The sequence below is a fragment of the Vigna angularis genome, chromosome 3, assembly GCF_016808095.1.
Source record: "Vigna angularis cultivar LongXiaoDou No.4 chromosome 3, ASM1680809v1, whole genome shotgun sequence".
NCBI classification, from domain to species: Eukaryota; Viridiplantae; Streptophyta; class Magnoliopsida; order Fabales; family Fabaceae; genus Vigna; species Vigna angularis.
The window spans coordinates 32364298-32376717 of record NC_068972.1 but is presented as its reverse complement, the minus strand read 5'-3'; the positions used below and the strand labels follow the sequence as shown (position 1 = coordinate 32376717).

At 37.4% G+C, this 12420-nt stretch overlaps 1 long non-coding RNA gene across 1 annotated transcript; it reads right to left on the bottom strand.

Annotated features, from left to right (window-relative positions):
- Positions 1–6612: 6612 nt before the first annotated feature.
- Positions 6613–11619, bottom strand: LOC128195972 (uncharacterized). The gene is made up of 3 exons (XR_008247943.1): positions 11483–11619; positions 11223–11407; positions 6613–6725 (listed from the first exon to the last, which is right to left on the bottom strand). It is a non-coding gene; the product is annotated as an uncharacterized LOC128195972 (long non-coding RNA).
- Positions 11620–12420: the final 801 nt, after the last annotated feature.

Here is a 12420-nt window from a genome sequence, read left to right as displayed (position 1 = left end):
CAATTATATAACTGAATATTGGAAATCATTAAGTGAATTAATTAGGAAAAGTAAAGTGGGTAACCCATCATAATTATCTCACTTTTAATCACTATATTAAAAGAAACGTGTCATTACCGACGGGTTATAGCCCTCACTAGTTGGCTGATTATATTGGATTAAAAGATTTTCCTCTTCATAGAAACCTCTTCTTCCCTTTTTTCACGCAGCCCTTTGTAAAAAAAACACAGTCTCCTCTACTGGTTATGCAATCAAACCTCTTCATGGAGAGCATCACTGACCATCGTGGTGCTTCGTCCATGTCACCGTCGTGTGTGTCGTAATTCTTGTTAGTTTTCCCTCTTCTTAGCATCGAAACCGAACCTCTTGGTGGAGAAAACATAGCTTCCTTCCCTCACTGTGCGAAACAACCTTGTTTAGTCCATCTCACTAGCAACCATCGTTGTCCATGTCACCGTGGTCAATTGATAGTGGTAGGTATGTCATTATTTGCAAACACTACAAAAAAGAAGGGCATTACCGAAGGCCAGGAGCCCTCGGAAACAGCCCGAAACCGTCGGTAAAAGGTAATTACAGACGGCTTATCGACGGCCAAAGAGCCCTCGGTAAATCCCTTGTCGCTAACATTTACCGAGGGCTTCCGCCCTTCGGTAATTACCGAGGGCCAAAAGCCTTCGGTAATTACCGAAGGGCAAAAGCCTTCGCTAATTACCGAAGGGCGGAAGCCTTCGGTAATTACCTAACGTGGGTAGTTACCGAAAGGCAAAAGCCTTCGGTAAGTTGGAGGCAAATCTAAGGCACTATTGTATTTCTTATGAAACCAAACTGTTCACAACACAAACAGACCTGCATAACATTTTCCAAGCACATACAAACCTACATAATGTGCATCTCAATGATGCAATCATTGATCATAAAAACAATATAACATTTGAATCATCCATTAATCCATAGAACATTTATTTATATTTAAAACATAAAACAATGTAACATAATGATGTTCTAACATCCAAATCATCCAATTGATCTAACATCCGAATGATCTAAACTCCAAATGTTCTAATATCCAAATGTTTCTATAACAACTAATAACAAAATGAAACTAACAATGTACATAGTTATCATCAGAATGATCTTCATCATCCTGCTCCTCTATAGATGGCTAGACTGGTGTGGGTTGGACTGATGTCGGATGGACTGATGAGGGTTGGACTGATGTGGGCTGCCGAGGGACAGAGGGTGACGAGGAGGGTCGTGGCTGGGTCGGAGGGATATTGAATTCATCCTGTGAAGTTTCAGGCAACACTCTCATGACCAGGGCCTTAAAGTTTGTAAACTCTGCTCTCAAATCAGTGATTTCCTGGTCACGTTGCTCTAGTGCCTGCGTGAGGCGGAGAACGACCTCGTCAACAGTAGTGGTGGAAGAAGAAGGTTGGTTCTTTAGAGTACCTCCTCTCGATGTTGTATAGTTTGCAGCAAGTTGTCCTACACCGTACACTCGTCCCTTTTTCTTCCTACCAACGATGTCAACCCAGCATTGTGTCCTACGGATGTCATCTTTTGCATTACTCGCATCATCGGGTGTAGGAGCTGACTCATGTTCAGATCTAACCTGTGAAAGTCTCGTAGAAAATTCTTCCTGTTGAAACATTAAAAGCAATGTTAGGGAATGATAGAATAACATAAATGAAAAATTAGTAATGGTAATAGTGTTATTTGCTTACATGAGTCTTCCGAGATCTTTCATCAACGAATTGATTAGTGCCCTTCCTTACATGAGTCTGTGCAAAGACCTCATCAACATGGACCACCTGTCCTAGAGCTTGTGCTTGTAACATAATTTAGAATTACAAGTGTACATATGAAATAGAAAATACATAACTTATATGTGAAAGAAAAAGTTATGTAATGAAATTTTACCATACGAATGGCATGCTCATGAATGGTTATCGACCCACCAGTATGTAGGGTGCCACCCTTTTTCAGATGCTCTGTTCCTCTGGAATTTGGCACACTTATTACGAAACTCTACTGTATTCCAATGAGCCAGTAAAGAGTTCCAAATTTGTTCGCCCAGCCAGTAAGGGCGCTCTCCTGCATTGCGGGCATCCCTAAACATCTCTAACAGCCGATGAGATGCTTTCATGTGGAAATTTCTTTGTATCTGTGTTTCATGTTCATGTTTCCACTGCACCTTCATCTGTAACATTAAACAGAACAAACATTGATTAATGAACATACTAAAATAAGAGGGACAATTAGTTTAATGGATTGTTCACCTGAAAGCGCTCCCAGAATGACTTTTTGTCGTCATCAGGTATTGCTCCCCAAGTAGGCCATGGACTTAAAAACTGTTGCTTAATTGAACGTGTGATGGCCTGGGAAGCAACCCTAGATGGAATAAACCTGCATAATAAAAGTCATTTGAATTACAGTAGGGTTTAAACATCAAAATGGTTAAACAAGGGATTAAAATCTTACCCTTTACCATACGGCTCAATCCATGGTCGACCATGGAGGGGCGGGTCAAGACCTTCACCATCACCACTTGAATCTGGATCAGCAAATGGTGTGACAGTCTCAGAAGGCGGTATACAAGATGAAGAAGGTATAGAAATAGGGTCAGGGAGAGGAGTGTGGGTAATAACCACAAGGGGAGGAGTGGGGGTTATAATCACAGGAGGAGGAAGAGGGTCTGTTGTAGGGGTAGCAGAAGGGTGTGCTGCAAGGGTAGGAGAAGGGTGTACTGTAGGGGTAGGATAAGGGTGTATTGTAGAGCTAGGAGTAGGGTCTACTGTAGGGGTAGGAGGCTGTATTGTAGGGGTAGGAGGAGGCCCCACAGATGATGTACTGCGGGCAGCAATGTAGTTTAGCAGGCACCCTAAGTACATACTTTGGTGCCTGTCGTTGCCTCTTTTTAGGCCTTCCTACCCCCTTTCCTTTATCAGGACGTTCTGAACCTTGTCTTGTCATTACTGCATTGAAATGGTTACAAATAAAGCAAAAAAATAGAAATGAATAAGGAAGGATCAATGGTTTTTAAAGTCAATGTATAAATAATTGCATACAACTTTTAAGATGGTATTTTAGATAACTCTATTCAAATGATAGTTCAATTTGCTATAATAGATGTCCAACATTCAATCGCCGTCATCATGATCTTCATCTTCATCTTCTTCTTCTTCATCATCGTCATTATCATCATCTTCTTCTTCTTCTTCTTCTTCGTCGTCATCATCATCATCATCATCTTCTTCTTCTTCTTCTTCTTCTTCTTCTTCCTCTTCTTGTTGTTCTTCATTACCTTGTATTATTGCTTCTAATTCATCTCCATCACCATCAGGGTCGACCAATGCGGTTATACGTTCAACTTCAATAATTTCTTGTGGTTGTGACATTTGGTCAAGTTGGTAGGCAACATCTTCCTCAACCTCATTTGAGTCAATGCGACCTCTAGGCTTGGTTTGTATTGTTACGGCCCAACCACGCTTGTCAATATTGCGGAATGGTGGATATGGCACATAATAAACCTGTCTAACATTAGTTGGTAGAATGAAAGGATCAAACGGTCCATATCTTAATCTCTGGTTGAGTTTGACAATATTAAAGCGTGGATCCACTCTAGTACCAACTCTAGAAGGATCAAACCATTCACAATAAAAAAGTACTACTCTGTTTCGAGAAGTAGTGTTGTTGTACTCTAGCTCATATATTTTATGAATGATGTCGTAGAAATCATCATAACAACCCTCTGTTAGGCCCTTGACATGCACACCACAATTTGATGTTTTCTTTCCTTTAGACCATTCATGTGTATGGAATTTGTAACCATTGGTGAAGTAAGTGTGTCATTCTTTGACACATCTTATTGGCCAATTCGAGAGATGTCTTAACTCTTGAACCGTGGGAGTTAATGCCTGATTAAAAACCTACAAAGATACTAAAAAAATTATAAAAGCAAGAGTCAAATTAACCTTGCTCTAAACATAGGAAAAAGTACAGACCTGATTTCTAAACCAATGGGGAAACTCTGAGTGTATTCTAGCAAAAGTATTTCCTTCTACGACTTGCTCAGCCACAAGAAATGAGCTGGTACAAATGAAATTCATTAGTGTATAACAATTGTACCGTTGGAAAGATAAGAGATGGATGATGAGCAGAGTTGAATTCAGCATCAGTTAACCAATGAGTGAATTCTTTCCCTGCGTGACGGCCTGATTGTCGGAAAACTGATAATGCACCTTCACGTGGTTCAACTTGCCATTGCATTTCATTTCTGACATGAGTGGGGGACAACATGAAGTTTTGAATTAATGTGAACAAAAATACGTTGTCTCTCTGTGCAAGTAAGCTGCACCAATTGAGCCTTCTACTCTAGCTTTATTTTTAACTGAACGTTTGGATTCTCCCATAAACCTTTCAAATGGATACATCCACCTGTATTGCACAGGTCCCCCAAGCCAAGCTTCATATGCAAGATGAATTGGAATATGCTCCATTGAATCAAAGAATGCAGGAGGGAATATTCTTTCTAATTTGCAGAGAATAATTGGGATATTTTCATCCATCTTTTTAAGGGAATTCTCCTTTAGTGTCATGCAACACAAATCTTTAAAGAAGTTACTGATTTCTATCAGTGGATTTAACACGTGCATTGGCAAACAACTGAACGCAAGAGGGATGAAAGTCTCCATGAATACATGACAATCATGACTCTTCAACCCTTGAATAGTACTGTTCTGAACATTGGCACATCTGGACAAGTTAGAAGCATATCCATCTGGCATTCTAAGCTCCTAGATCCATCCATACACTATTCTTGCCTCGTCTTTTGACATGGTGTAATTTGCTTTTGGTTTAAATAATCGGCCGTTACCTTACGCCTTCAACTCTAAGTCTTTTCGTCCACAATACAAAGGTAAATCTTTTCTTGCTTTCTCATTATCTTTTGTCTTACCTATAACATTCATAACTGTGTTGAAGACATTATCAAAGAAATTTTTTTCTGTGTGCATGACATCGAGGTTGTGTCTTAGCAAGTTGTCTTTCCAATAGAGAAGTTCCCATAATATGCTTCTTTTAGTCCAATTATGTCATTCTCCAAACCCTTCTATCCTATTCTGACCATATTTAGTGACTTTTGGATAGTCTTTCACTCTTCTCCAAATGTGTGATCCAGTCAACTTCGGTGGGGGCATATCCGTTTCAACTTGCCCTTTGCGAAATGCGTTTTTGTTTCTTCTAAAGGGGTGATCAATGGGCAAGAACCGTCGATGGCAGTGAAACCAACTACTTTTCCGACCATAACTCAATTGGAATGACTTTGTATGTTCCATGCAATGTGGACAAGCTAATCGACCATGCGTGCTCTAACCAAATAACATGCCATACGCTGGGAAGTCATTAATAGTCCACATCAAGGGTGCCCTCATAAGGAAATTTTGCTTCCTTGAAACGTCATACGTCCAAACACCATTCCATAACTTCTTCAAATCATCAATCAAAGACTCCAAATAAACATCAATCAATGATTTGGGATTAGATGGACCTGGTATTATACACGATAAAAACATGTAAGGCTTTGTCATACACATCTCAGGTGGTAGATTGTATGGGGTAACTATCACGGGCCAGCATGAATATGGTGATGCAGACGCCTGAATGTACGGGGTAAACCCATCAGACCATAGACCAAGTCTGACGTTACGCGGTTCACTAGCAAAGGATGGATGTTTATGATTGAAGTTCTTCCAAGCTTCACCATCAAAAGGATGACGCAAAAATCCTCCAGTTTTGTTACCATCATGCCATGTCATGTGTTCTGATGTTTGCATTGAAGTAAACATTCTTTGTAATCTTGGAATTATAGGCAAGTAGAACATGGACTTTAAGGGAATTGGTTTTTTTTGCCTCCGTCCAACATGCATCGTATGATATCGAGGTGAGCCACAAAACTTGCATTCTACCAACAATGCATCATTTTTGCCACTGTCATTCTCATAGAATAACATACATCCATTAACACAATAATCAATCTTCTTGACTTCCAATCCCAACTTTGAAACACATTTTTTGGCTTGGTAATAATTCTTCGGCATAAAATTGTTTGGTGGTGTCAAATCTAACATCATTTTTGTATAGAAGTACACTGCTTGAATGAGAACGTTACAATTAGATTTGCCAGCCATGAGTCTAATGCACACTGACAATTTTGACTCAGATGAACCTTCAAATACAGGTAGATTTGCCTTTGTCAGTAAATTGTAAAACCTCTAAGTGCTTTCATTTGGAGACTCTTCATCATGACTATCGTTTGCTTCTTGTTCAACATGGCGACGAAGAGCATTGTCGACCATCTCTTGCATATAGGCAAATTGATCTATCTCATATGTATGTACAATAGTATTCGAACCTGATGTAAGCCGATTTTCAGCTGCAGTGGAGGTCGAAGGAATTTCTTCACCATGAAATGTCCAAACCGTGTAGTTAGGCATGAACCCTTTTTGGTATAGGTGAAGTTTGACGACTTCATCTTTCAAAATCCATGTACATTCGCACTTGATGCATGGACATCGAATCCCTCCATCAAGAGCATAATATTGATATCGTCGGGCCGTCTCCACAAACTCTTCAACTTCGATGACAAAAGATTCCTTCAAACCTCTCCTTCCACTATAACAACGGTCGTACATCCATCCACGATGATTGGGAAAATGGGCCATGTTCTGTGACAAGCCAGACAAAGATAAACTTAGCCAAAACAACAACACTCCATGTGACATAAGTAATCAACGTATTACTACTTAAATCGAACATGGAAAGCAATTTCAACACTATTGTCATAGGCATTCAATAAGGGCATCCAAAGAGAAGTCCTCAGTATTGAAATGCCTAAAACATCTTAAGGGGTTGTGTATTAAATTTGGGGGAGACAACTTATTATTACTGAAGTTATCTTTGTATAGATTACTTCCAAATGTTTTGTAGGTTCTAAGTGTTTATACTACTTTTACCTTTCTCTTTCTATTGAGAATGTGTGTAGTACCATAGGATTTTAAATGACTACTTAACTTAATCAAGTTGTAGCCTAATAAATGAACATACAATATACAAGAACATACAATATATACATGAACATACAATATATATACATTAAGTAAAATTAGTGTAGTTTAGGTAAATTGGCAATTTCTCACCATTTCAGTACACTTTTTACAACCTAAATACTCAAAATTTGAGTTTTAGGTTATTCTTTCTTTTATGTTTTAAAACTTTTGTACATAATTTTTTGACTGCTTTGGTTAATACTTCAATACACTATGCATTATGATCACTTTTAACCTATTCTAGTAACTAGTTTTAGGTTCTAGGATGTCATATTTTGAGTTGTAGGTTGTTTTTGTAGTGTGAGTTTCTAATTAGCATTGTTTTACCATTCTAAACTTGTTAGGACAGTTCCTTTGTAGTTTCTTAGCCTAGTTTAGTATAGTTTGCAAAAATGTGACCATTCTACTACATTTGTAGTAGACCTTTTGAGGTTTTAGTAGACTTTTTTAGATTCTAAGTACTCAAACATTGAGTTTAAGGTAGTTGTTCTAATTTGAGTAGTTTTCTACCTTCATTTCACTACTTGAGACTTTTAAGGATATTAACATTACTTATTGTTAGTTTACTTTAGGTGAATTGCCAATTTCTCACCACCACAAGAAAGATAGACCTACATTATACACTTCATGTTCACCACCTAGCTCAAAACCGTGGCCTATCTTCACCACCACCACCACCATTTTTAAACAATGAACCAACTCTTGCTACAATCCAAAAGTTATTTTTATTGACAAAATACCAAAATAGTTCCCAATTTACAACTCTGCACCAGGAAAAAGACCCATAATTGGTGGTTTTGGAAGTGATTTCGTGCACAACCTATTATGATACTTTGATAACCCTTTAAACAGTTTTAATTCATCAAAATAAACTTGTTTAAACTCTAATTAGTCCCAAAACACAGCTACAATTCAAATTTTCCTTGGCACTTCCATAATTTACTCAAAATGAATGGTTTGAAATACTAATTTGCATATATCTCATTCTAACTTCAAATAAATTGTTCTAACAACTTTAATACATTAATTTGAACTTGTTTAAACTGCTATAACCATTACAAGTGGCAAGGACATACATAAAAAATTGAATCAAATAGTTAAAAGAAGAAAAGAAAATTGTTAAAACGGGATTCTTAACTGTGCACCCAATCAAAAATTAAAAACAAAAAATATGGGTTTTTTTGAGGCATTTCATCAAACACTTTCTGATTTTATCAAACAGTTTCGTGCTAACATTTTTTCAACTTGCATTTTCAGTTTTTCTTGCTTTCTTCATATGTTCTAGAAACTTTCTTAGAATCCATTTGAGTGCCTACTTCTATCCTACACCTATTTTTATTGCTTTTAAGCTTTTTGGCCTCTTAAAATTGTCAAATTCAAGTCAAATTTTGGTGTTGTCCAGTGACCATTTCTAGTGCAGTTTTTGATTTGGTTTGGTGCTAATTTTTGTGTCAAATTGTAGTGTTGTGAACACTTTGTGGTGTAGTCCAGTTTTAGAAATCTTTTCCAACTAAGGTGGTATCTTTGGAAGTGGACAAGGAGCAGAATTTGTGAATTCAAAGGGGATGTCCAGCAAGGAAAAATGTGAAAATTGGCAACTCCTATAGCCAAATTTTAAGATACAAGCCTAACAGTTGAGTGATGGTGAGATTGAGTGTATATCATCCAAAAGAAACTTGCTAGTGGAGTGAAAATGACCTCAATATTTCATATATGCTACCGGAAATACAATCAGAGTGACAAGACAACAAATCCTTTTATCAAACAGGTTGCGGGCAACATGGCCAAAAACTCAAAATTAAGCAATTAAATGGGCTAGCAATCAGGGAAGCACTCCAAAGAATCCTAAGAATTGCTTTAGAGTGGATTAAGAAAGCAAGAAACCAAAACAAGTTGCAATTGAATCGAAAATAGAATGAACTTATCAAATGTGTTAAAACTGTTTAACAAGATGCCTAGGAGAAAATCAGATTATGGTGCATCAGATTTCAGATTTTAACTTACATTGGTCTTTAGCTTTTTAGAATGATTTGAATGTTGATTTTGAATTCTTTATTTCATATATGACAATTGAACCAAACTTTTACTGCAAATTCACGCAAACACAGATGCACCATACAGATCATAGAACTAGGCAACTAAACCAACAACTTGTTATAAAAAAAAAGGTCTAAAACAGGTGGTTTGGAGGGTGAAAACACACAAGGCTGTTAAAACTTGAAATTCTTTGCCATTAACATGTTTAAATCAATGAAATAAACTTGTGAGCATAATTAATTGATGCTAAACAGTAGTATTTATTAAATTCACTTATTGAACCCTATTTATGTGCCAAATTAAACAACTCCATCAACCTATTTTTGGTTACAAAGAGTCAAATGAATTTTGGACACTGAAATGGACTTAGAATCAGCAAATAAGACTTGAGAAAGATACTACAATCACACTTAAAGACGTTCAATCTTTTTGGGAGTTTTGGGAGTTTTCTCAAGGTGCAATCAAGCTTTTGCTTCAGCAAATCATTGCTTATATGGTATGCACCTAGTACTTACTCAAGTTAATGTTTATAGCACAAATTTAATAGTGAAACTAACTAGTTTAAATGTAAACAGCTGACTATGATTTGATTAGACCAGCAAAAGTTATTCCACAAGATTCAAACATACACATTTATATTGTTCCAACTAAACTTGAATGTGAAATTAGCTAGCCCACATATATTCTATTTTTGTGTCAAAACAAGTTCACTCGGATTTGTAGGAGAAAGAAATAGCAATGTAAGACTAATAACAACACATGTGGAAAACACACCACAACAAAAATTGAAATTGAACGAAGCCTAAGACTATAAACCTCTAAAGCTAATCTGAAATGTCCTCCCCCATGCCTAATAGTGTATCAACCTTTTCAAGCCTTTGTTAAATTTGAACGAAGCATTCTTTCATTTTGTGTAGTTGTGTTTACATACCTATAGGTTCTGGTGTAGTGACAAGAAAAGTAGGCTCTACATATCACTAATGTAGGATATTCATTGAAAGAGAAAGAAACAGAAAAAAAAGAGGGAATAAGAGCAAAACACATGATAAAAAGAGGGAGATGAGAGAAACCAAGAGATTAAAGAACTGTGCCTTACACTTATATTCTCATCATTGTTGTTTTCCTAAAATACAATAATAAAAAATCATCCATCAACATCTACAAAGAGAAATATAGCTATGATAGTTGATACAATGTGATAGGAAAAAAAGGTGGAGAGAAATGATTAGTGTTCAAGTCTTATTCAATATAGAAATGTATTTATCTGCAAAGCACAAACACCACGGACATTGCAACACTTCAATAAGGCTTGTTCCAATTCAATGCTTCTCTCCTATATTCTTAAGTCGTTGCTTACAATGTACATGTAGCTTGTGAGTTATTTTTGTGTATACAAATTCTTTTTATTCTGTAACAAGACTTGCACAATTGACATTGCATCAGTTTATGGAGGGTGGGTGTGAGTCAATACTTTCAAATCCTAATATCTTTTTAGGTTCAAGATTTGTTATGTACATGTTTTCTCTTTTTCTCACTAACCCTATTTCTGAAATGGGTGTCTGTCTCTGTCTCCTACAGATAGATATTGTTTTCAATTTTTGAAGGACCTGACCACACTTCCCTTCCCCTCTCAATCACCCAAGAAAATAAAGTATGCAACCAAGTCAAGTAAAAGGAAACTGAATTCTCACCAACTGTCCAACCAATTAACACTGTCTCACCACTCTTCCTCATGTGTTAGCTCTTGAAATAAGGTTCTCTAAGACTTAAAATAATTCAAATTGCTATCTAATGACTACTACATCAAAACACACATTGCACTATTACAAGCATTTACTCAAAACACGCATCAGATTCCATAACCCTTTGCCAGCTTCCAATCCATGCTTCAACAAACAAAACAATCAATATAATGGAAATACATTGAGCACGTAAGGTTCACCACTGATCAGCCCAACTTTCTTTATAAAACAACAGTTATAACAATAAAAAATTACACGCACTTTAAAGGGTCAGCTATAAGTCGAAAACATAAACCAAATGCACATATTAGTGGTGCAAAATTTTCCCTTAACTGACCTCCACGACACAGGGATTATCGAACCCTCCCTCCACAAGAGCTTCCCTACACCAGAAGAACTTCCCTACATCAAGGCAGCAGCAAAGAATGCACCAATGCCCTTCCACCAGCCTTCAACAAAAAACCCTCAACCGGAGGACCAAACCTGCACGAAAAACCTTAAATGCATGCCAAAAGAATTGACCTGCATCATAAACAACAACCCATTAACAACATCAGAGATTTGACTTACATGAAAGGGATGATTCTCAACACCTACCTCCACAACGGCCTCCCTACACCACGGCAGCCAAAGAATGTGCAGGAATCGTCGTCCACTAAGAGTCTTCAACCACAATCCCCCAACCGCAGCACCAACCACAACACCAATCACCTTTGCTCACGACACCAACGTCCAAATCACAGCGTCAATGGTCCACGCACATCACCTCACAATGATGACCAAATGACACTATGGCACCTTTGCCGACGAAAAACACGAGATCAGCTTTGCCAGGGAAGAACCCCCACCGGCTTTGGGAGGGAAGAAAGAGCGCAAATAGGTTTTTTGGATTGGACAAAGTGGGGGAAATCCCAAATTTTTATCTCAATTCATCGAGCCCCTTACCGACGGCCTAAGTCCTTCGGTATTTAAAATCACCAAATCATTACCGAAGGCCCAAAGGCCTTCGGTAAAAGTCCGCCGGTAATATGTGCATTTCCTGTAGTGAAAGTCACACTGCTATGACTTACTCTCAGTATTCCTGCATTTTCCAGGAGATTCGTGTGTTGCGCTGAAGCTACATAGATTCGTCATTCAAAGAACTACTTAATTAGTAGGTGTGGTCATTTTTCCCTTTCTCTTTCGAGCCCAATTGAGTGATGTATTTATTATTTGATTGGTGCTTATGTAGTAATAAGTCTTTATGTGTAGTTTCCATGTTCATGAATGATGTTCACAAAGGGTTACATTGCCCACATTAAGATATATATTTCAAAATGTATTATTATGTGTAGTAGATACATGTCTGAACTATTGAATATGCTTAAAAAACTAGTGCAACAAAGGGTTATTGGTAAATAGTTAGGCCAATAAGCTCAACCAAGAGGAGGGGTGAATTGATTTCCCCAATTAAAAGTTGTTCTTTAAAAGCCTTTTTGAAATCTTTGAAGTTTTCTTGGAATACAATTCATCAAGAACAAAGACAATATAAAAGT